The following is a 27,063-nucleotide window of genomic DNA, read 5'->3' as shown; positions in this document are numbered from 1 at the left end:
CTCTAGCAAACAAAATTCTGTCTTTTGTCACCAGAGTGTCCAACACAGGCTATTGCGGTTTTCATATTTTTCCAATACTTTATTCACCAGGTTTCCCTTTATCTATCTTATTGTTTACAGCTGTTCATCATTTCAATGTATTTAGCTATGTTTTTGAACACCAAACCAAGGCAGAAAATATCTGTGCAGGATGCTTACTTCACCTGAATTTTTTTTCAAGTAACCATATCCAAGAATGTGATAGAGGAAAAACATTGCTTTAGGTTAAAACATTCAGACAGAATCTTCTTCAAGAAACCATAGTTTGAAACTGGACTTTGGCAGCAGGAAAGTGGGGAAAGGAGTTTATCTTCAGCAAGATTTTTTTATTATTATTTATTTTTTCTTACTGTTCTTCAAATTTTCTAATATCCAGCACGGTCTGATCTAGCTGTAAGGATGTTGCACACATGCTCAGATTTGCTAAAAAATTGGTAGCTAAATTCTCCACATATATATTGTAGAAGGGCAACGAAGCTGGTGAGGGGTCTTACGAGGAGCAGCTGAGAGAGCTGGCATTGTTCAACCTGGAGAAAAGGATGCTTAGGGGTGACCTTATTGCTCTCTATGGGTACGTTAAAGGAGTCTGTAGCGAGGTGGGGATTGGTCCACATGCAGGGTGACAGGATGAGGGGGAATGGGCTAAAGTTGCACCAGGGGAGGTTTAGGTTGGATATTAGGAAAAACTTCTTTACCGAAAGGGTTGTTACGCATTGGAATGGGCTGCCCAGGGAAGTGGTTGAGTCACCATCCCTGAAGGTCTTTAAAAGACGTTTAGATGTGGAGCGTAGTGATATGGTTTAGTGGAGGACTGGTCAGAGTTTGGTCTCTTCCAACATAGATGATTCTGTGATTCTGTGACTTTTTCTGAAATTGTCACTCTGGGCTGCTATAGATCATGTATAGGTGGGTACCTAAAATGAGCAGATACTGAATGTTCTCAGTGATTCCTCCAGGATTTGTGAAAGAAGAATCTGTCTGACAAAAATTCAGATAGACTAATATAAATTCAGACAGCCTCATTAAAGTGTATGTGTTGAAGGAAGTGTTCTGATTCCAGGAAACTTGGAATAGGAATATAGGAACTGATGGTTAATTCGGGGGAGAGAAACATGTATGGAATTGGTATTTGTTAACAGTCTTGAAAGATGACTAGGAATTGAGATTTGAGTAGAGAAATTGGAGACCTGAGATTCAGTGGAATTACTTGTCATCTGTTGCTGCGTTTTAGTCCTTCCTGCTGGTTTTACAATGGGTACATGCAGATACTCTTCAGGTTATGTCACCATATGTCTGAAATGTCCTTAGAGGAATCATATAAAAGACAACTTTGTAAATATCTCTTCTTGCCTCAGAAATTACTCCCTTTCTGATAGGACTCAGGAAATACCCCTCTGTATATTTAGTCATTTCATCTCTGCCTAAGAAGCAGAGCATGCTGGTGGCTGTCAAAGTGGATATAGAAAAGAAGACCAAAAAGTCATCTTATGTTTTTGGTAAGAAATTTTGACTTTAAAATAGTTTTGCTTTTATCATTTCAGAGAATGAGCTACTCTCAAAACTCAATATATATGAGCTTTAAAATAAACTGAAGGAGAAGAGCAGATCTAAATTAAGACAACCATTTGGATCTCTGCTTGTTTGTTTGTTTGTTTGTTTTCTCTAAGTCTTCTGGACTTGGCTGAATTTCCTTTTTTTTTTTTTTTTTTTTTTTTGGTTAACATTATACTATTATTTATATATATTTAAAGCAGTACAACATAAAGTACAGAGTAAATATTCTCTCTATTCTGTATTCAGTGGCCAGAAATTTTCCATTTCATCTGTCTTTTACAACTATAGCAATGTCTGTGCAGCATATGCATCAATCCTTACTCCAGCAATCTCTAAAGGTTTGTGTGTGTGTCTGTGTGTGAGTATTTGAGATATGCTAGGAACAAAACTCTATATCACAAACAAATGTTTTTACTTCAAATAGTTTACTCTTTAAAGCAAGCTTTGGTAAAAAGACATAGAATTTACAGCTCTATTAGAGAAGACATTTTTTTATTTTTTTTTTCCATGACGAATGCAGGGGAAATGGAATTTTAATGATCTGCAGCGCCTGCATATTGTGTATACAATAGGGCTATCACTCCTTAGCATTGTGGAATCTGATTTTGTAGATTTTGTAGGCATGGGAATATTAGATAGAAACATATTTGAGCAGTAAAGATAAGTTTATATTATTTTAGAGAAAAGTTGGCAAATATGAAGAAAAATCTTACCATGAGAATATCCCAAGCCAAATCCAAACCAAAACCATAAAACCACAAAATACTCTCTATTTTAAGAAGACCCTTAGGTTTTTAATCCAACACCAGGATTCTGACTCATTATTTTAGTTAGCAGTGCTGAAAACAACAGAATTTCATCTCATAATTAAAAAAAAAAATAATTCAAGAATAATTTAATAACTGTGTAATGGGATCATTTTTATACTGCTTATGCTAGTCTGCAAAGTTAAAGCCTGGACACTTAGATAATGCAGTCTAATATCTTGTATTCCATCTGGAAGACTCTTAATTCTGTTCCCTGTTATAGGTAAAGTGACCTTCATTCACAACTTTCTTTCACAATGTTTTTTATCTCCTGTCATTATAGGAGAAGGTAATCTTTGTTCCTGTTTATGGAATGCTTTTTTTCCTGGTGCGTATTTGATAAAACTTTAGGAAAGTTCCTGCTTACCTAATATGAAAGTAACATTAACTTTAATCTGAAGGAAAGCTACTAGCAGTTCTATTGGCCTCACAAAAAATAAAATAGATTAGCAGAATAAAAACAAAGCTTGTAGGACAAAAACTGTAGACAAAATAACATTTTAAAAAGTGTTAAAAGAAAGTATAATTCAGCTTCATATGGAGTACTTTTCATAGTACTCCACTGACTTCCACCCACATAAGAACTCTAACTTTGGCATGAACATAATAGCATATCCTTTGGAGCAAAATCATAAGGTTATAAGCCTGAATTTAAGGTAATACAATTTCTAGTACAACTGCTTCTAGAAAGGTGTTGAAATGCACTAAGGAGTGGAATAACCACTAAAGTTTGAATGGTTTAAAAAAAAGTCACCACTTGAACTAATAGGGTGACCTGTTCTTTCTGTTTAAAATAAATTAATAAATATTTTTAGGATCAAGTTTTAAATTCACAATTAAAATCATCAATTGTGTAATCACACAAAAAGAAATAACTAGGCCTGTTCTTACCTCATTTTATGCCCCAACTGAAATTTTATTTATTTATTTTTTTCAAGCAAACAAAAATAATCCACAGTTGCTTCATGGAAGTTGATTGATGATTTGGTCCTAACAGAGAGATGCATGGTTTAGATCAAAATAGATTTAGAGCCTCATAGTAAGATGGTTACATGCCTATGACACAAAAGACCCTGACCCATGTCTGTGTCTCTCTCACCAAGATAAGCAGGTGCCATGAGTAAAAACATGCAGGTATTACTGTAGGTAGGTATATTTTTTTCTGTGTGCAGTCCCAAATCAAACTTAAGTTTATCTTCCTTGCAAAATGCTTGTAATCAGACTGGAGAAGTGCCATAGATTTTCATGCATTTTTGTAAAAAGATACCACCTTTCTTTGGGCCAGCAGATGTATGCCAAGTTAGATCAGATAGCTCTGCTTGTGTTAGCTAGAAAATCAGCAGAAGTAGAAAACTTCCCTGTTTTCCTTTGATTGACTATGGAAACATAGTATGACAAATCACAGAATCACAGAATTTCTAGGTTGGAAGAGACCTCAAGATCATCGAGTCCAACCTCTAACCTAACACAAATAGTCCCCACTAAACCATATCCCTAAGCTCTACAATGTATATGTATATATATATGCTCTATATGTATATGTATATATGTGTATGTATGTATGATATATAACTAAATATGCCATGGCATAGCATAGAGTGGAGACTCCTAAGGCATCAGCACTTCTGATGGAAATTATTAGAATAATAGCTAAAATGAAAAGGAACTTCAGTTTATCCCACAAGTTTCACTGTGCAGACAGATTTGTTTTCTGAGAACAGCAGTGTTTTATAAGTTTTGTCACGATACTATGGCATAGGGACTAAGTCCAATCTTTCTGCATATTTATCAAACATTAAAGATTACTGTGTTCTGCTTGTGCAGTTTTAGAGTGAACTTGTGTAAGCTGCAGTGACTTTCAGTATTACACACTTTAAAATAAGAATATTGACTGGTTTCAGAGTTTACTGGACTATGTGCATATAATCAAGCAGTTAATCATATGATTGCAGTGGTGGACAAGATAAGGAGCCTGCTGGTCATTGCCTATGTTCTACTTTGAGCAGATGTGGAAGAGGGGCACCTTCCTGCTACTTGCCCAAACCAAACCTCTTCTCAACATTCCTCACACTCTGTCACCTTTTCTTACACTTCAGAGAATTAACTGAAGTCATCACTCCAGTCACAACCAAACTCTGCCCTGTGATTCACATCATCCCTCCCTCCATGAAGCGCTTGTATCCCTTTTACAGGGTTTGCTACCTGGGCATGATAGTCCCTGAGCACCATCAATCAGAGCCAACTTCTGACCCTGCTGACCCTGCTGCTTGTCTCTTATTGCTCTAATGGGCCAGCAGGAAAGACCAGAGATGGATAGTGGAACTGGCTTTCTGACTGGCTTACTTGCCACAGGCAGAATAAATTTTGCTTACGGAGTTGGAGAACACTTATTTTTCCTCCAGTGAGTAATGTTGCGGGAGGAGAGCCTTTTCAGGGCTCCTATGCACATGTGTAACGGGCATTATATATTTTTTATTGTCAGAACATTCAGACAATAGACTAGACTGGTCCTTATTGAAACATCAACCAGATATTTTTTTTTTTCCCAATTATTTTTAATCTGTAATTTCAGCATATATTTAATTGAATACACAGACTGAAATATTATGCTTGCTGTAATTGTAAATTGTGGTGACATCTTTTGACTTCAACTGACAGTCATTACAACTGGCCTTTCTGGACCTTAACAAGACTTGCATTTTTTTCTTTTGTCAGAGACATCCTGATGTCACAAAATATTAAGTTGAATAATATTATTGTGATAAGATCTAAGAACTGTTTTCTTGTTTGGAGATTATACACTCATGAAATTTTTATAGAGTACTTGCAATTGTTGCAGATGAAAGACCATCATCCAATGCGTGACATACACGTTGATAATACACTTTTAGTTTACAGAAACACAGTCTCACTAACTTGTACTTCAAGACCAGACAGACATGTACTAACAGCAGAAGTAAGAACATTCTGTTCTTAAAATCTAGATATTGCCTTGCCCTTTATAGGACATCACAGGGACTGAGCTAAATTTGGTTCTCATAAAAAGTGTTGGGGTTCTCTATAGATAGAACTTGCCTTTTCCCTCTTCATTGATTTTCAACTAGATGGCAAAATGGGCTATAACGTAGCAAAAATTTAAAAATTCACAGCAGGAAGCGAAATAAGCATTATGTATTATGTCAGTAACTGAGATCCTCTGTTTTTGTTGGTATGGAGTATAGTGTATTTCTTTCATGCTGTAGTAATGTTAAAACACATCAGTAGCATTCTTTTCTTTTGGAAGAATATATGCAATGTAATATAAATAATATAAAGCAAATAATAAAATAATATAAAGCAAATGATTCAGATAAACTGACATTAAATAACATTAAATAGAAAAAAAAATCAGTATTAAATGTCTGAAGTTGGAAAGCACTAGCAAAGTGAAACAAAATTTGCAATGGAGAAAACAGGTCATTAATGAGATATTGTCAAATTGATAAGGATTGTTTTCCTTGTTTTGGTTTCTGTGAAAGATGAAAGCTAGTTTGCCATTGCTTTACTGTATTCTCTGTGAAACAGAAATTAAAAGAAATTATTAAGATAATGTGCTTTGTCTCTATGAAAGAAGACACTGAGTTCAGATGATAATTGTAATGCTATCTCTTGAAGGCAGATTTTCAGATCAGTCACCACAAAGCCATTATTGCACCACCATGATTAATTGCTGTTGTCTTGTGTCAATCATTACTCACTAAAATGTATTTTGAACTAATCTAATTTATATGAATCATGAATCTTTGTCATTTCATAGGTTACTATAACATAAAATGTTAAGATGAGAAGACATCTTACATTGTAATATCATCATTAAAGCTGTAGTCTCATGACAAACCTGTCTCAAGGCAAGGGTCTCGCTCTGACACTCTTTGCTCTGCCTTCATGATGAGCCAGATGTGCTCCAGAAGCTAACGTAATGACCATTATCAGTCATGCTAAACGAAAGCTAACCTGTTTACTCCTGGGGAAGGCTTAGCCTGGTCTCACAGCAGGCAGAGATAACTCACTTACTAACTGTCAGATCAGTTTCCTTATCATTGGGTATCTTGGGAAATGGGTGAAGAACTATCTACACTCTTAATTGTATGTAAGCCTCACGTTAATAAGCTGTCCAAGTGGCAGAAGTGTACGCAACATTTCACTGTTATCTGCAGATGACTAAAATTTTCTGACACATTTTAATCTTGATTTTAAATAAATCTATGTTTAAATTAGAAATGACATAACTGATTTTTAATAAATTGCTTTAAAAATTCCCATGCCATGAATATGGTATGAATTTTTCAAGACACACAAGGAATTTATGCAGTTTTCCTCTTCAACAGCTTTAGATTTTCCAGGAAGTTATGTAGTTACATGCCAACAATTTTCAACAAGTTTTTTATTTACACTATAGTTTAATCAAAGAAAGCACTTAGGTATTTCAAAGTAAGAAACCAAAACACTGGAAAGTCGGTGAAATCTCACTACTCTCCTGCTGTTAAGTACAGAAATCAGGCAAACAACAGCTCCATATAACACTTTTCCTTTTTTTCATATCATTTTTTTGAAAAAATTGGTTCATTGTTTTGTCTTTTTGTCTGTCTCTGTCTGACTATCTCCATCTGTCTCTCTCTGTCTTTTCTGTCTTTTTTTTTTTTTTGTCTTTTTTTTTTTTTTTTAGGACATCTGGGAACTACTGTTTGTTTTTAGGAGCAGCATCATGGGTTCATCTCAAATTAAATCTAAATGGAAAACTTTTCTGATCTGAAAAGCACCTTAATTACTAGGATCTAGATTAAGTTGAAAGGATGAAACCTCATTTCTTCTGCTACAACAGTATGGCAGTCCAGAAATGAATCACAAGGTTCATAAGGTGGAGATGGTGTAAAAGAGAAAAATGCAGAAATAAGTCTTCTTGAGTCTTTTCTGTGATGTCTTTGTAGAATCCAGCCTTGAGTGCTTCAGCCTGCCTCACTAAGGTCATCCCTGTTTTGGTGTGACTGAGATTTTACTGAGAGTAGGATAAATACTAAGTACAACTGGAATGTGGTGTTTTTAAAATGTAACTCCCCAATGCTACACAAACATTATATTATGTATTTGCCTGAGCAGTCCTTCTAACCACAAATGTCAGGGGAAAAGGATTGCTTATTTGCAACTGTTAGCATTGGTCACTACAAATTGTCATACCTGGATTTCCTCATAACTTCAAAAATAAATGTTGCCTTCTTACTTTTTCATGTGTGTTAATCATGGATAAATTGAACATGCTATACCCTATATATTGGTACAGTCATTATGTAAAACTTCTGATTAGATGTATGGATGGATTACCTTTTGATATTAAAAGTTTTCCTTAGGTAACTTTAATATTCATATCGTTACTTTTCATTTGTACTTCTTTTTGCAGATGTATCAAATCAATCTTAACAGAAGGTGGGCTGCCAAATTCATCAATCATAAATCAGATTCACCGTGCATGTGTCATATCTTTCTCTATGTATGAGCAATAGTTTCTTGAATCTATCACAATTTCAATTAGATTTTTGCTTTTATTTTGCATTCAACATTTCTCTCTAAACTTAAATGGTAATACAAATAATTGGTGAAGGTTAACACCAAAACCAGAAAAAAATCTCTTGTATGAACAACTAATGAAAAATTCTTACATAAATTTCTAACATGCTATGAATGAGGTAATAATGAAAGATTCCATATAACAGACTGTCGTACCAGTTATACAAACATAAAAACGTAAGTTTGTTTTGACTCGACTATTGAATACACACACAAAAAAAAATGCTTTGGCTGGTTTTAAAATTAGAGATTTTACCTATCATATTTCAGATTTTTTGATATTCTTGAAATAACAAATTTATAATGGAATTAGTTTTGTACTCCTACATACTTTATGTTGACATTCTTTCTGTGTGGTGCTTCTATGCATACTACAGAAATATTTGTCTCTTTTTGCTTCAAGATTCTTTGACACATTCTTAGATTCTAGAGAATACAGAAACACCTTGGAATTGACCAAAAATAGCAAATGAGTTCCTGAAAACTGACTATATTGGGTTCCAAGTTCAGAAATCCATAAAACCTATCCACAGTACATCTGTTTTGATGCTTCATGGAGAAGCAGCTCATAGTGCAACATGAATCCTTGTCTCTTGCAGCTCACAACATAGTGAAACATGAAGAAGCTGCCTCCACACAGTTTGTTTTCCTTCCTAAGTTAGATCCTGGCCAGATATGCAACTATAGACAAGAACGATGGAACTTCATACAAAATGCATGTCCCATTCACTACTACGCTGACACCACTGATACAGTTCCTTGGTCTGGTGAAAAAATAATAGTGCTATCCACATTTAAAGCTACCATCAAGACCTCTCAAGATGCAAAAAAACACGTCACCAACAGGTTGCCTGTTGTAATTGAAATGCCTCTCCTCAAGATGCAATCTACTAGGTGTGTTCCAAGCATGTGTAACATATAGCAACAGACCTGAGCTGCTTGAAGCACAATGCACAGTATTCATTGTAATTTTCATTCAGAAAAGTTATCATTCTCTTGGTGGCCACATTCTTTTATTCTTATTAAATTGAAGAATAATGTAATTTCATGTAATTCATGAAATTACAGTTTATGAAATGTACATTTCATGAAATTCAGTTCATGTAATTTCCTACAAAGTAAGATACCAGGGTTCTGTTGTTTTATGACTGACTCTGTGACCTACTAATTATCACATCAGCCCATAGCAGTTAAAAAAGGGACAACAGTGGATTTCTGCATTTAAAATTGCATAGTCATTTTATAAAAGCAGTCATGTTTCTATATACAGATTATGTATGGGGTTGTGAATCTCTTCATTGAACATGTAGGGACTGCAACTGTCTAACAGAGCATTGTAAATCTGCTTTTCAGTCATGCATGCCTGAGCTATACTATACCTTTTCACAATTTGTTGATTGTCATAGTAAGACAGAATTCCTGTTGTGTTGGCCATTCTAATTTCAAACACAAAGTATTTATTATAGAATGAAGTATATAAAGCTCTTGTCATTTTGTCAAGCTAACCCTCCATCACTTGATTTGCAGAACTAACTATGAAACAAGAATCTACACGATGACATTATACAACATTTCTTAGAATCATAGAATCACAGAATGGTTTGTGTTGGAAGCAACTTTAAAGATCACCCAGTTCCAACTGTCAGGGTTGGAACTAGACAGGGTTGTCTAGTAGAAGGTGTCCCTGACCAGGACAGTTCCAACCTTCTACTAGACACCTTCTACTAGACAGTTCCAACTGTCCTGGTCAGGGACACCTTCTACTAGACCAGTGGAAGCCCCACCCAACCTGGCCTTGAACACTTCCAGGGATGCAGCATCCACAGATTCTCTGGGCAATTTATTGGCTTCCGATACTCAGTACTGTGGTAAGTTTTTTGTTTGTTTGTTTGTTTGTTTGTTTTTTGGGGGGGTGGAGGGGTTAAGAACCCCCAAAATGAACCAGCCTGCCACACTGTTAAGTATGGCAGAAACCCAAGGAAAAAAATGTCTTCTATCACAAAGACAAGTGCAAGAGTAAAGGTGACATACTGGCAGATGGAACTGAGGAGACACATAAGCTGTCTTTTTACATCAGTTTAATCAATGAGAATCGTATCTGGAGAAATAGTCTCCAGCTATTGAACAAGATTAGAAATATGGGCATAGTACATGAAATCTCAACTAACAGGTTTTACTATTTGATTGACTTCTGGACAACTACCTACCTGGACCAATTTCAAAATAACTGGGCAGAGCCAAGGAAACATTTAATCACAACAGCTTAATATACTTCATGTTGCCACACCAAACTGAGAGGAATAAATGAGAGAAAAAGAAGAAAGAAGAATCTAAAATCTCTGGAGTCCTTTCAGTAAATCTGTATCTCAGTCAAGCAAATATTTCCTTTTTATTGTCCGCAATTAGCATACAACAAATCCAGCAGAGAACAGGATCAATAAGTAATTGGTAAAGTAATCACCGAAAGTAATGACTGAAAGTGAAGCTTTGCAACCTTATTTGTGTTTCAAATATTTAATTCTTGTCAGTTCCCAAATTCACTACGTTTAAGCATGTGCTTCCCAAACTCCAAATACCTTAGTCAGTTTTGTAATAATGCATTCACTGAGGAGGCAGGTGAATATATTGTTTCATGATATTATAGTGCAGATGCACACAATAAAAATTACAAGAACCCTTAATGATGGCTTTAAAGAAAATCAAGTTTGATTTCATCCTAAGTAATTAAAACACAGAAAGCAGAAATTAAAAAGAAGCACACATACACACATAGAGACTGAAAAGACTTACAGAAGTAGCTTTCATTAGAGACAACAAAAATGTTTCACTTCTAAGGAAAATGAAGAGAAACTTATAGAGAGATATGGTTCAACAGAACAGGTGAAAACGAACCATCTATTTATGCTTAAGACTTTGTAGGTAATCATTACACCTTCTAAGGGTTAACTTACACAAGAGGTCGCCCATGTGCATATAAAGCACAAAAAAGTGTGATATCACATTTTGACATGTATTCGGATAATATATATAGAAAATGTTGAATAGGAATGACAGTTCCCATGAATTGTTCCTTCCCTTGCTACTAAAATGCAATGTGAATTGGGGCAAGCCCTTTACCTTAAATGATGCTGTTTTTCCATTTCTAACATACAATTCTTAGCAGGATTATTCTGTATGAAATTTTACTTAATGCTTCTAAAGCTTTCTGGTATTCTTTAATGAAAAACAAGGCATTAAAAAATTCAGATATCAGTAAACCCAACAAATAAGTGACATCTAACATGAAAAAAAATACAAATTGTAGGCACATTTAATTTTAAATATTTACGTGTTTTCCTGAATTGGTTCACATTTATTTTCACATTCTGCATTTTAAGATAATGTTATTTGGAAGTTGTGGGAGATATGTAATATTTAGGAAACTGCATCAGCATATTTTTCTAGATTTATTTTCCTGGAAAAGACACTGGAAAAGCCTTTTGGAAGGTAGGTAGATAGTTTATGAAATACTTGTACATAGAAAAAATAGACCATAGAAAAGTTTTTTTCTGGCTGAAACTTTCTTTTTTTTTTTTTCTTTCTTCATCTTTTTTTTTAAATCATTCAAAGTTTATGAGAAAGAATCCACAATTTCGGTTCATATCTTTAACATTATGGCTTTAAATAAAAACTAAAATCCCAAATAATCCCAAATAACCCCACATTCTTCCTGCCCAAAATACCAGACAAATTGCTATGCATTTTTGAACATATTGCACACAAGTGTTACAACCTGTATGGATATAACTTCATGGTATCTACAAAATAAAGAATTAATAAGAACAGAAAAATTGCCTTTGTTTTGTTTTATTTTAAAGCTCTCTCATCTGCTACAGCCCAAAGACACAGACTCTGTGCCCTAACATTCTTTGAAAAATCATTCTGTATTTGAGACTAAGAAAAATGAATATTTTAAAAATGGTAGGAATAACAGAAAGAAATAATGTATTGCATAGTCCATAATCTTTGTCACCAAGATCCTAACAGTGAACTAACTGATCGAGTTGGCTAGCACGAAATCTGATTTGCACTAATCAGCCAGAATCAAAGGGAGCATAAAATAAATTAGTTGTGGTAATTTCATGTTTTATAACATATATTTACCCACAATACAACAGCAGCAACAACAACAACAACAAAAAGATCTCACAAGATCCATTGTAGTAGCTGTAGTAATAAATTCGTGATGATTCCTACTCAATTGAAACACTTTCATTTTCTGCAGAATATGTTAAAATGTATTGCAATCTGGAGTATTTGAATGGCCTATTTATTTCTAGGCAGCCCAGTACAGACTTTACAGAAATACTTAGAGAAACTTAACATGGACCCTTTTTGTGCATTTCATTTTTTTCCCACTTGTACCCATGATTGAAGTATATAAAGTATAGCAGTGAATTTTCATGGGCAGAGCTGTAGGCTGATAGAGTCTATTTAATAAAAGGGGCTATATATTTTAGGAAGATTTCACATCACATTATTTACTGGTTGCACAGTTCATTAGAAAATCTAGTTATCTGAGAAATATTTATATAAATTAAAGAAAATGTTGATAATCAACTCTAATAATGTCTAGATGTTTGAAACAGAGACCTAATTGTTTCTTTGTTATTAAATATCTCAGGATTATGTTTCTAGAAGTTAGATTGTCAGGACATGCAAATTAATTTGGGGACTAAATACAAATTATTGCTTTTAAATAACACCAAATTGAACACATCCATCATTTCTCTTTAAAAATAAATAATGCAAGATAAACAGATTGGTGTCATTTTTATGTGCTCTTATTTGTGCTAAGAATATTGATGATTCTGTACCATTAAATATGAAAACCTAACCAAAACCAATCACCTCTCCAGATGAGTCCTTTTAGTTTTGATTTGTGTTGAAATTCATCTACCTGACCCATAGCCATATGCTGGAGGTCAGCATCAGTGTTAAAGTGTATGATAAATGGAAATCTGCCAAAGAAAAAACTGGACAGAGCTATCACTTACATTTTTAAAAGTATAGATTTTAGAGATTTTCCTGTTTATTAACCTAAACTGAGGTAGAAGTCTATAGTACTTCATCAGCTAGAGCTCTCTCCAGTGTTAGGCTGATGCCATTTATCAAAAGAACATTTATTTTAAATAACAGATGAGTATCACTTGCTGACTGCCAAGTTCATAAAACAGTTATGATACCAAATGACACCAAAGCTCAGTCTCCTTTCTTTTCTTTTCCACAACAACTAAGGAAAAAGAATGTCATTTAAAGTTCAAGAGCTCTTATAAGGACTGAGGAAGTGAATAGTCTGCAAATTAGCCTTAGAGAACAGTTTCAATACCTGCATCTGTCTAATTCTACTTTAAGCAAAGAATCTCAGATTACCTGCAGTTTGGAAGCTCATGGAAGCTCAAGCTTATGGAAGCTCAGTTTAAGAAAACAGAAGAGGGTAAATGTTGAATCTGTCTAGATGTTTTTGTTGTTGTTGTTGTGGTGGTTTTTGTTTGTTTGTTTTTGTTGTCAACCCAAAAATTTCACATAGTAAGGAGAAGAAAACAACTATTTAGATGCCAGTGGCCAAAATACAAAATTTGGTATTTATTTTCTAAATAAAAACTGTATTGAAACCAGACTTTTCCAAGCTTATCCCAAACTTGTCTTTTAAAACCCAAATCCCACACTTTGCTAGACAACACTGAAATCGAATACTTTTCAAATGAAGCAAGCACCCAAAGCTTATCAGCTACCACATAAAATGTGCATCTTCCTTATTTCATGGCAGTTATTATCTGTCAGGAGATTAAGAAGTGTGAAATTTTAATCAGTGATTGCTGTGTGACTGCCACTCTGAGTGTTTGCAGATCTAGACCAGTTCCTCTGTGTACTTCACGAGGTATGGGAGGGCCATCCCAGATCTCTGGTGCAAGGGTAGAGAGCTTCAGGCTTCAACTGGCAGGTGTGACTCCAGGGAGTCACACCTGGATCCAAGACAATGTATTGATGTTTTTGATGGTATTGATCTGTCCGCAAGGTCTCTGGTTTTGTGCCGCTTACTGTCCTAGAGCTACAAGTCATGGAAGCCTGAAGCTCCCTAACCTCCTAGAGTCCCTAACCTCCCTCAATATTACAGGTAGAGAAACTGTGGTAGGAATGAAGTGACTTACTTTGAGGCTACAGGAAAGCTCAGAGTCAAAACTTTAGTCCAATCATTGCTCTGAGGCCTCTCTGAGGCCCCAAGACTGTTAGTGCAAGCTATTCCATGACTGCAGGTTTACACATTTCTAAACAAGACTGTCAGGCCCAAGCAAAGGAACTTTGGATCTGGCTGCCCACAATCTGTTCTGGTCTGGTTGGTCTGTTCAAGATCTGTCATCAGTTCAACACATTCAACAGAGTAATAGTGAAGTGCATACAATTCTGCCAAAAGAATAAAGAACAGAGAAAGCCAGGTTACATATCCATCTTTGAAAGCTATGGACACCCACCAAATCAGATCCCTTTCTAAGCAGTCAGTAATGCCACATGGCACTGCACCAGGGAATTCAGCAGTCTGGTCATTCTTTTCAATGACCCAGCAAGAATTTTATGAGCTGTTTGAATCATCTGCTTATCAAGTTCAGCCAAGGGCAAGAGGTTAGACATCAGAGACATCAGAGACACCTGAGACATCAATTACAAACTGATATTTAAAGGGAAAATATTGCATCAAGAGGAAAGGATCCACACAGCATAAGAAATTTAATGCAGCCAGTCCCATTCACAGACCCGCCTCATTCAGAGGTTGTCTCCCAAGACCCTGACAGGATGGGTCGACATACGAACAGAGCACTGTAAAGTTTTCAAAGTAACAACATTATCTTCAAAGTTTTAAGGGTTTTAAAGGAAAGTAAGCCAACCACTGGTAAACTACAAAGAGTCTTCTATTCAAAACATTTTTAGGACTTGCTGTGTGGTTTTCTATTCACAACTGTATGCATGTATATGCCTCTAAGCTGAAATAGATAAAAGTCACAGCTCAAGAGTATTTTTTCAGTAGTAATAAATGTCAGGTGATCTTTAACTTTGAATGTGGCAGAATTTTAAAAACAGAGTAAGATAAACATATATATGCATGTATATAAACAGATTAAATTAAATAAATAGTTGTTACATTATTCATCTGAAGAAAAGTTTGTTTTCATTGTGTTGAACAATAAACCCAATTCAGGTGGCTATGGGTTTGAGAGAGCACATTAATACTATTTAAAAGTATTTGCTATAATATTCACCACAAGTAAGCTATCATTACTAATATGCAAATATCTTTCCCACAATTATTCTACAAACAGCATCAGAAATGTTAGGATTTTAATGACCTCTGGATCTTTTACAGACATGTTTTAGTAATCTTAGCTCCCATGCCTATTTTTTTAGATGGTGTTTGAAACACCACAGAAAGAAAATACGACAGAAGTTTTTAAGTTAATATCTGAACTTCTCATGCTATTATCTGGAACATCAACTTATTTCAGCTCTATCTGATTTTTGAAACAATCACTTTTGACAGTGTCATTTTCCATTTTATAACTAGCTTCTGTTGCAGGCAACTGAAATAGATATTATTTCTTCCTTACTTCCTGCTAAATTCAGTTAGCTTATAAGCTTGAATTGCCTTTAAGTTTCTCTTCTCTGCTTTTTGTTCTTATATTAAAACAATATTTTTTCCCTTGAGTGTTTCCTTTGCCTGCTTTCAGACAATGTTTCTGCTCTGTAAAACCTAACACTAATATTATCATGTATCTGTTCATTTTCTCTTATCATTAACCTTTTCTCGTCTTTTCAATACACATTTATGCACTAGACTTAGTATATTTTTAAGAATTACTGTTTTCTCTCTATGATCCTCCCAGTAATTAACTGTTAAATTAACTGTTTAGGCTATCATTAAGCTAGCAGGAATACTGTAATGTATGCAACGTTTAATAAGAGCATCTGCAGCTTGGCTGCGCCTTTGTCTTTATAGCAGAAGATGCACTTTGCAATGTGCAATGTATAAAAACAATAAGCTAATGTTAGCAGATAAAACTAATGCAGTACACAATGGTTTCCAAGTAAAGTATTGTTGGCCTTTTTTGACTCTGGTAAGTTAGCCAGTCTTTTTTTTTTCTTTTCCCCTAGGCTTTTCCTATGAGGAAGAAAAACTAGTGATAGAAGCAAGTATCTTCTTTGTGCTTATTTCCCATTAAGGTATAAAACCAAGGTTCCTGGAACACAGCAGAAAATAGATGAAGAGGCCTTGCCTTTACATCCTGCCTCTGAGGCAGCATTCAGCACTCACCTCTCAGGAAGATACCTTTCCTGAGAGGTAAAGGAACCATTCATGTCTCTCACCCCCTCTGGCCTAACTGGCCAGTAGGAGTGTACTTGAATGTGAGGTTCAGTTCTCACAACCAGAAGACAGATGCTTCTGCCTGGAGAGTGTGAACTTAGTGTGAATTTACAAAAACTAACGATTGATGGGGCAGCACTGAGCAGAGGCAGGAGCAGGCAGACACTAGGGGACAAATTAAACTGGATTTGCCATTCAAGCCAGTTTGACATGGAACAGCCTGAAGTTAACATTCTAACTGCGATCGTTCACATTGTTTAATGTCCTTTAATTAATGCACAGTAGTCTATATCGTTAGCTATTTGTCTTAATTTTCCTAAGTGTTCCCATACAAATAAGGTTTCATTATACCAACCTAAGCAGCAAGATGCGAAAGCTTTGATCATTTGATCATAAGCACAATTCTAGGATGTTGTATCATGATTTTGAATAAAGTCAGGGAAATATTACTTCCAGAGAAAGAATATGAGGTAAATGACAGTGATAGAAAACCAAACCAATCCAAAACAAAACAAAAACCACCAATGTAGCTGAAAAGAAACAACCTAAGTTCCTTTCAAATCAGTAATTACACATGGCCATTAACTGGAATGGTAAGAGGAACTACAGTCAGAAATTTCACAGGAAAATATATTTTGCACAACTAGGTCAAAATCTTTAGAAAAATGCATGGTATAGTATGGTTTGGTATGGTATGCTATGGTATGGTATGGTATGCTATGGTATGCTATGGTATGGTATAATTTTCATTTTCATTAGTAATATAAAAGTAAATTGATGCTGAATTGTTCACTTTCACTGTTATGATACTGTATTACTCTCAGATATGAAGGATGAATTGTGTCATTTTTGAACATGTTTATTTCTAGCTGACAATATCATTTGTATTGGATATCAAAAATACATTTGGACTATGGATAACTGTGTGGGGTATTAGTTTCCTGTTCCAGTCTATCCAAAAGATCACCAGCATAAGAAAGAGACCTTTGAAGACTGCATAGACTCAGAACTCCCATGTGCAAATACTGCATGGTTCCATGTCTTAATTAGGAACATGATTTTCCCTGTTAGTTAAGGTTTGAGGGAATACATTTTTTAAAAAAAATTAATATTCCTATAGAGCTCAGAATATATCAGAAAGCTAAATGATAGTGCAGGTATGATTGCTAGGGAATATCACCATATTACCATATTATTCTCTTCCATAAACATCCACCATGTGCCATTGTCAGATATAGATTTAGAAAAAAAAAAAAAAAAAAAGAAGATTAAATAGATATTTGATTTGGTCTTGAATTGCCCTTCTTGCTCTTGACTTAGTTAATCGCAATTAATGAGACAATTTTTTTACTGATCTTTGCTTAAAGTTATTAAGAAAGCCTGTGGTAGACTAATGATTCCAAGATGACGCAAAATGTTATTGGTGAACAAAGTATTTCAGCAGCAATACTTTAAATTTTAAACAACAACAAAAAAATAAAATAATAACATTCAAGATAGACGAGATAGATGTCACTCCCTGATTGATATCAATTGACATCTGAACAGATAATTGACTGATGTATTATTTAATTTGCTTTTTCTGGTAAAATATTATATATATACTTTATATATACATTATATATATATAAATAAATAATTATAATTTATATAGTATAAATATATATTTTATATATATTATATATATTTTATATATACATGTATATTTTATGTGTATATGTATATACATATATATGTATATTATACATATATTTTTATATAAATAAATACATATAACATATATAATATATACATATTATATATATATAATATACACATATTATATATATGTATATACATGTACATATACACATATATATAATATACATAAATATATATATATATTATATACTTTAAATATATATAAAACTGTATAAAATGATAACAAATCATCAATGGGCAACCTAAATATGGTTACATAAATAGCTTTAATAAACATAGAAATTTAGGGTTTGGGTCTAACATGGTCATAAAATTCATTTAATTTCTTCAAGTGCTGCAACATTTTAATATGAAGGGAAGAAATTTTAAAAAATGTACACAGCATTTGTTCTTGCCAAACTTTTCTTCCTCGGACAGCCCTTGTGATGCATTAGTAATGTATTCTGTTCAATAAAGCTAGTGCTAAAGATTTAAACACTAGTGATAGGACCCGTGGGAATGGTGTTAAACTGAGGCAGGGGAAGTTTAGGCTGGACATCAGGAAGAGGTTTTTCACTGAGAGGGTGGTTGTACAATGGAACAGGCTCCCCAGGGACGTAATCACTGCACCAAGCCTGTCTGAATTTAAAAAGCTATTGGACTGTGCACTTAGTCACATGGTCTAAACTTTTGGGTAGACCTGTCCGGTGTCAGGAGTTGGACTTGATGATCCTTATGGGTCCCTTCCAACTCCGGATATTCTATGATTCTATTCTATTCTATGACTTGAAAGTTGTATCTTGAATATCACTAAGCAAAAACTGGCAATTTGAGGAAGAATCTCAGTTTCATGGAATTACTTGATGTAAGTCAGTTTTAACTCTCTGAAAAGTACATGATTTTGGGACTCTTCCTTTAGCTGAGGAAGCCTACCTCAACCTACCTGCTATCTTCCCATCCTAACATGCTTAAATATTCTACATTAATATAGTGTAAGAATTCATTAGCACCTGAGTTCTGACTGCTGTTTTTACAAATACCAAAGGAGATAGGAGTGGGTTGTATTGTGCTTTAAACTGTCAACACAGTTGTACAGTTATAAGAGCAATCAATAATGCCCTATAATATTTTTTTCAGCAAAGCTGAAACTACAGCAAGAACAAGTTCTTTGTCTACAATTTACAAAATGAAGTTCTTACATGTGGCAGAAGAGACAACTTAGGAGGCAATTAATATTTTATTATGAATCTTTTTTACCTAAGCAGAAGAAAAGGAATATTTGTATGTACTTTAGTGTAGTGGAGTATGAATTGCATAATAACAGAGATTTCCATGGATATTTTCAGTATGATTGCTTATGACTGTAATACAATAGGGGAAATTAAACTTTGGTATAAGCAATCACATTCTAAAATTTCAAGTTTGATGACACCACTGTAAGATATTTGGAGTGGGCAAAGCATTAGATAGATCAATACAATCTTCTAGGTAATGGTAATATCTTCTGTTTTCTACTTTCTCGTTTTAAGAGAGTTAATTGTCCCCCAGCGTCTCATGGATTTAAGACTTCTGTTTTATTGAGGAGTGATCTATGAAAAATTATAGAAAGGAAAAACTTAATGAAGCATAATGAAATTTAGTTAAAATCATGTTTGCTACTTAATTTTTATTTTAAACCTGATTTCAGACTCCAGTTTAGAGGGTTCAATTTCAGTTACCAGAAATCTTTGATTCTTGCTATCAGCACCTGGCAGATAGCTGAAATGTGCAAAGACAGAGATTTCAAAGTGTACAGCAATTTCTTCTGGCAGAGTTAAAAATACATATAGTACAAGGTGAACTGTTTACTCTGTACTTTATTTCATGCATTTGAGCAATAATTCCAAAAGTCTAACACCAGCCCTCTGTTTCCTGTAAGACAACTGCTTTAGCAGAGAAGAGAAGATTGTTCTCTCTCTGGATAGCTTTATATTACTGAGAAATTAAAGAGCACTTTTGTGAAATGAAAGAACAAAATTCCAGGTTAATGTCTAAATTAGCATAAAGTACCTCCCAAAGCTGTAACTCCCAACCTCTTTTTGACCTGTTTTTACTGAAGATGTTCCTTTTTTTTTTTTTTTTTTTCCTTCAAGAAAAAAGGCAGCTAAATATACTCTATTCTTTTCAGTAGCATACAGATTTCAGGAAGATTAATTCCCAGTATAGGGAAGGACATGATTTTCAAAGCAAAGAACAGGGTCAGTCTAACTAAATACTTTCTTCTGACCAGTTTTTGCAGCTGCACAAAGTTTTACAAGATCTTATAGAAAATTGGGTGGAACTTTTAATAAACCATTATTTTAAAGGTATAATTCCACGGGTATAAGATTACTTGTCAAGAAAAATCTTATAGTATTTTCAGTACAGTAGAACTAACAAGGTCTCTTTTGAATCTCTTCAGAGCAAAAGGCCTATTGAAGAGAAAGCCCTCATGACAATTTTTAAATTACTGTGTAGAGTGCAAGAAAATGCATATCAGTCCAAACAGAGTCAATAAATCAGTGCTTTGAAGGAGAGAAAATCTGTTGCAGTAAATGGGATTTACTTTGCAGACAGCTGTCTAGAAAAAATAAAAAAATAAAAAAAAAAGTAAGTAAATTTACAAAAATTAAGAAAAAAATCTGAGTCCTACACAGTGCTTTCTCATTATCACTCTTACTGCCTTGGGAAAGGATTTATATCAAGGCAATTAGGGTCCATACTGGCTCACACTGGCATGAGTTAGTCAGCTAATAGCCCAGCACTGTCATATTCTTTTTTCTATTTCTGTAGTTGGTGTCTTTTTGCATCCTAAACATAAGTTTCCCTATGGAGACCAATTAAGCTTTTGGGGTTTGTCTCAGTCCTCAAAGCTAGAGTAGTCCTTTCTCCAAGAAAAGCCTCAGAGAAAATCAAATGTATACTTATTTATTTATTTATTTATTCTTAAAGCCATGATCAGCTGTGGCAGTGAAGACTTCATATTAAGGCAACACTGAGGTCTGAACTTTGAGTGGCATTAAATCTCTAAATATAATTGATTAATAAGGAATAATAATAAAAATGGAATGCAAGAAGTCCATTGGGGACAGTGGAATTTTAAATAGATATTTTACATGTGAAATCTACCTTTTTGCTGAGGGAAAAATTAAAAGTGTTTTTTGAACTCTCTTCATTTCCTTCCTATTTATTGGGGTTCCTTCTATTCCATTGCCATATATTCCAAGCTTCAGACACATTCCAATATATTCATAGGTTAGTGGCTCTTTGTTATAATTAATCTCATATCCTTAATCAGTTCACTATTCAGCTCTCTCCACACAAGAATTAGCCCACAAGATTTTCTCAAATCATCAGTTAATTTTTCACCCCACTACAGCCATGTATCACCAGCTGCACTGGTGGTGCTCTGTGGACTGCTGGAAATTTAAAGCTCAAGGCAGAAAAATGGGAATCTGTGAAATTACGACTGTGAAAACATGACTTTTGAAAGGAGGAAAAGTCTACTTATGCTCTTTCCTCCTTTCCTTGTAGTCTTCCTGACTCTTGTGGGGTTATGTTTTTCAGGGGAGATGTGCATCTCTGCATGAAAGAGTTTCACAAACAAAGCTTTTAAGCTCTGTTGAAGAGTAAGTACTTGAGGAAGAAGATTCATTGTCTCAGGATGAATCCTAGCACAATGTTTCATTCCTACTGTCTACCTAACCTGTTCTTCCTATACAGAAACCATTCCCAATAAGTTTTCTGTTGGCCAGGTTTAACTTTCCTACTGAAGCCAGTTAAATTCCTCTAGCATTTTACCAGAACAGGTACATGCATGCGTGTACACTAAAACCTGAGAGTCACATGATATTTGGAAACAGGTGAAAAGAGACTTAGAATTAAGAAAGGAGAGCCATGGGGATTGGATGTTCTGGGGATTGGATTTAGGATTCTTGCAGCTGGTTTTCTGAGGCAGGAAAAGGAAAAGGAAAGGAGCTCGATGGGCCATGAGTGTTGAAGGGCACACAGACAGACTGGCTGTGCTGAAAGGCGCAGTACTTAGCCCAAAACACAATGGTCTAGGAAATGTAGTCTTGTGAGCCAACGTGCAGTGATAAATGAACTGTCTGACCTTGCATTAGTACAAAAGCTGTAAGAGATTTAAGATCTTACAAAGCTGCAGTATAATACTTCATCTTAAAATGATAGAATTTTCAGAAAAAAAAAAAAAAAAAAAAAAAAAAAAAAAAAAAACACAACATAGGATACTCATGATTTCCACATCCACAACATTACAGTATCATTACTTTTAATTACCAAATGTCAGTCCAGCAGCTAAATAGTGTCTTAATTGCCTGATTGCTTAATAAGGAAATAAGCAAATAATTTATTTATTTATTTTTACCTAAGATTTCAAGGGGAAAAAATCAATTATTCTATATTCAATAGTTATTTACTTGGTAATCATCTACCAGTTTTGGAAATATTAGGCTTCAGAGTCAGCTTTGTTTGGGTTAATTGAATATTCTTAATTAAAACAGCTGAACCCAATCCTTATAACTTTAAATGTAGCCCCAAAGGCAACACTTGGTTAAAAAAAGTTCAAAGAAAATTAATATTTGAAGTACAGCATATACTCTGTTGGTTTGCCAGTTGAATTAGTACAGAGGTTAATAATCACACTTTAGAAAACATTGACATAAGTTTAATTCCCTTTTTTGGAAGAGGTTACTAGTCAAATTAATTGGTGCCAGTCCCTAAGAAGGGCAAAAATAGTAACTTCATTATTTATAATAGCATTTCACAGAGATAACTCTAAATGCATGAAAAGATTATACTCTTAGAAAGTACATGTTTTGCTACTGCAGCATGATAAACTTATGTTACGCTTCTTCAGAAGACATGTAAATATTATCTTTTTACAAACAAAAATGCTGCTTCCTACTGCAAAAAATCAAGACGTGTGAAACAAGTAAAAGTTCAAATGTTTCTCAAAGATACTGAATCAGTTACTTTATCTTTTGCCCTTTATTTGATATCTACAAGTACAAAGAAAATTTTGTTTCCAAAAAAGTGCAGAGAAAAAAACACCACGATGATTCACGAGAAAATGCTCATGAAGGCATGTTAAAACATTGTGTGATTTTGAGTCTGGAGGAGAGTATTTGTAAGAGGAGCACAAGAGAGGTAACATGAAAAAAGGTTATGAAAATGCTGCTGTCTGGATATGTTTATTCTTTATGCCAGTCCCTAAGGTATTTATATTTGGCCCACCAGTACAGAATGTGTTTTTTAGCATGTTTCAAAGCAGCAAGCTTTGAAATGCACTTTGAGATCCCAAGAACACAGTGAGACAGGCTCTACCTATTAGAGAAAAACAAGTCTGTTTTGTAATTTTTTTTGTTTCCTCTGTGCACAGAGGATCTTTTTTTTTTTTTTTCCTGGTGTTACAGTAAAAGATCCCAACAATAGCAAGCAAACAATATGCTAATTGTCAGGTTCCAAACTACTGTAATCTTTATGCATTGATTCACACTGTTCAACAAAAAATTATTTGCTTCAGCAAACTCTGAATACAGAAGAGACCCTTAGGTTACCTAACCTGACCTGCAGATTTGAGATAATATAATTTAAGCAATTGCATTCAGGTATCCCTCTTTGAAGCCTAATAACTGGTATTTGATTGAGGCATATATATGCTGTGAATTAAAGAAAAATCACTTCTGATGAAGTGAACATGAAGATACTTGAGATCCAATATTTTCCTTGATGCTTTTTGTAACTATTGATCACCTTTACAATTTAAAAAGTCTTACTTATCACTCATTTGAATTCCTTTTATCTTTGTATATCAGATTAAAGACACACTTTGTAAACAGGATTTCTCTGGCCTGTGAAGATAAATAATAACCAGAGCCTTTCAGCCTTTTATTTATAACAGATAAAGAATGAGTATATATGAGTATATAACCCCAAATTATATTATAATTTAGTTTGAAAGAATGTTATCTATTCCAACCACGTGCCCAAAACAGGGCTATCTTCAACAATGATGATCAGGTTCATCAGGGCTTGTCCAGCCAAGTTTTGGCTTGAATATGTTGAGATGAAGGACTGAGATTTCACAGCCTCTCCTGGAAGCCTGTTCCAATGTTTGCTATCTCTTACAGTGAAAATATTTTTATACCTATTTTTGAATTCCACCAGAATGCTAGTGTTCTGTTACAAGGATGATCAATACTGCTAAATCATGTAACTGACCATGTCCTTCCTGTCTGCTTCTTTCTTTTTGCCATTATGTCACACCAGGTGCATTTGTTGTGCTCCATGGCCATTATGGCTGTCATACCCTATTTCAGTTATTCTTGTTCAGGGTACATAACACATAACGCACAACAGTCTGCAGTCACTGGTCTTAGATGTATAGTTCTCACTGTTTGAAAACACATTTTGTTTGAAGCCTTGAAATTACTGAAAAAAAATAATAATCTGAGATAGTTGATTATGGACACAGATTCATCACTATTTGTCATTTTCTTAATTTTATTCTACCAACACTATTTTAAAATACACTGAATTTGTAATGGCAATAAATATATATTTAGTTCTGCCTTACTCACAAAAGCATTTGTTAACATTTTGCCTAGCACTGACTCCTGAAAAACCTCAAGTAGAAGTATATTATTTGGTGGAAATTGTCAAAGGACCTGCTTTAATCCATTAAATGTATGTTCTGTTACTACTGTTCAGTCTTACTTTAATATTGTAATGTCATGGGTTATTAAGTCTTTACAAAATCCCTTCCCATTTATGTAAACCATAACCAATGCTGGGAAAATACAGTATCCAGGTTTTATCTAATACCCTTTTTTTTCAGTAAAACCATATTTATTGACATTAATGACGTTCTTGTACTTTAATTCTTTATTGACTAAACCATAAACCAGCATTTTCAATGTTTTTCTTTGGTCTGATGCTAGACAAAGTAATCTGCAATAATCATTACAAGTGTTCTGTTTAAGAAGTCACAGTTTGTGGTTTTGCAGCCTTCTGAAATTTACCTATTCATCTGTGACCTAATAGTAAAAATGATTTTGTAAATATCAAAACATAGTGCCTTTCATGTTACCATAATCTGTGGGTGCCTACTTTATGTAATTGTAATTGAAAACTAAAATCACTTTTTCCAATATTAGAAAGAAAAATAGAATAATAGAATCATAGAACATCCTGAGTTGGAAGGGATCCACAAGAATCATTGAATCCTGGCTCCACATAGGGCCATTCAGAAATCAGACCCTATGTCTGAGAGTTTTCTTCCTGAGCTCGGTACCATGACCACTGCCCTTGGGAGCTTGTTCCAGTGCACAACCACCCTGTCAGTGAAGAACTTTTTCCTAACACCAGGCCTGAACATCCCCTGTCAGAGCTTCATGTCATTCCCTCAAGTTCTGTCACTGGTTACCAGAGAGAAAAGACCAGTGCCAGTCCCTGCCCCTCTGCTCCCCTTTTGAGGTATTAAAGTACATGAGGTATGAAAGAAATCTATAGCTATTCAGACTGCTACTTTTGAAAAATATGTTGCTATGATAATATTATGTTGAATATAAATATTTTAACCACATTCATTTAAGGTAATGGTACATAATTTAGATTATCTTCATATAACATGATTGTATTACATTTATTACACTAGTAAGAATTTTGGTATCATTAAACACTCTATAAACTAAATAGTGATACAAGGCAGAATGTCCTTTAGTTTATTATTTAATATACAGAGTCCATGTTGAGGTCTATAACTTGAAACTATATTAGTAAGAATTAAGTAGACAGAAACATTAGCTAAGCTGATCTGCAGTGAAATTAAAAACAAACAAACAAACAAAAACAATAATAATAATAAAAAGGCTATTTTTTATCTTATTTTTTTTATATATATTCATTAGTTATTTTAATTATGCCAAATAAAGCTCAAAAGGTTTACCTCTGAGTGCCAGCTAGATATTAGTACTTCAAGACAGAAAATCTTTGAACCTTTTGAGGATTTCCCTATGGCAGCTATTTCTTAAATAGCCTTCTGGTTCTTGTTATCATTGGTGAAATCAAATCAGAGCTGCATGAAAATTAGAAAATGATCTTTGCAGTGTCAGTGCTCGGTTCTATCCTTATAGGTGGATAAAAAATATCAGTTTGGGCATTTTAGGGTCCCAACTCTTATTAGAAGTTAATATTCTTTAATCATTCAGAAACAACAGAAGACCTGGTGCTGTGATTTCCTGCTTTTTGTTGACATATTTGGCATTGTGGGTAGATCTGATAAGAGCTTGTGGAATTAAAACAAAAATGGAAGACAAAAAGAGTGAGTAAAGGGAAATGGGGAAATCAGATATTTGTAGAGCTTAGAAAAACTTCTTCTTTTATGCTCTTGCTAAAATACTTTGAGAACCAAACACGTGAGTCACCATGCAAGTTGAGAAACCTGAGTGGTTTTCAATGAAATTTGTTTCATTCAAAGAATGAGGATTTTAGCTTTTCATTATGACAGTCAGATTGAATAACAGGAACTGAGGATGTGATATATTTGTGCTAAATTCCAGTGATTTCCAGGAATTATTATTTTTTTTTTGTGTGTGTGTGGCTGATAGCTATTCCATATTACTGCTTCATGCACTGTTATTTGACTGTTGCTTGATTATCTGAAAGCATGAAACTGCAGAGAAATTATTGAGAGAAGAGAAAAAATATGTTATCCAGGCATTCTTCCACGAGTAGAGGATTGTTCCTAGTTTTTCATTCTGTAGTTCAGAAAGAGAAGGAAAAAGATTTTTTGGCTAATTGGAAAGACTGAATAAAGTAAGATAGTACTGCAGGGTAAAGACCAAAGGATAGTCAGTCGTATGCTAAAAACTTCTGGAAACTAATGGCTGTGTAAACACCTTGAATATTCCAAGTCATTAGACTGTTCAGCTTCAATTATTTAACTGT

The 27,063-nt window shown here is 34.3% G+C and overlaps 1 long non-coding RNA gene across 2 annotated transcripts in view; it reads left to right on the top strand.

Moving 5' to 3' along the window:
• Window positions 1–1,398: 1,398 nt before the first annotated feature.
• The window catches only part of LOC137854675 (uncharacterized), a 139,273-nt gene continuing 113,608 nt past the window's right edge, over window positions 1,399–27,063 (top strand). Inside the window, exon 1 of one of the 2 annotated variants that reach the window (XR_011095328.1) lies at window positions 1,399–1,535. This is a non-coding gene — a long non-coding RNA (uncharacterized lncRNA). The remainder of the gene's footprint in view (window positions 1,536–27,063) is intronic. The other variant, XR_011095329.1, reaches the window with a different exon arrangement.

Source organism: Anas acuta, chromosome 3, assembly GCF_963932015.1.
Source record: "Anas acuta chromosome 3, bAnaAcu1.1, whole genome shotgun sequence".
NCBI classification, from domain to species: Eukaryota; Metazoa; Chordata; class Aves; order Anseriformes; family Anatidae; genus Anas; species Anas acuta.
Note: the sequence above shows the minus strand (reverse complement) of the source record. Positions and strands in the feature narration are given on the sequence as shown.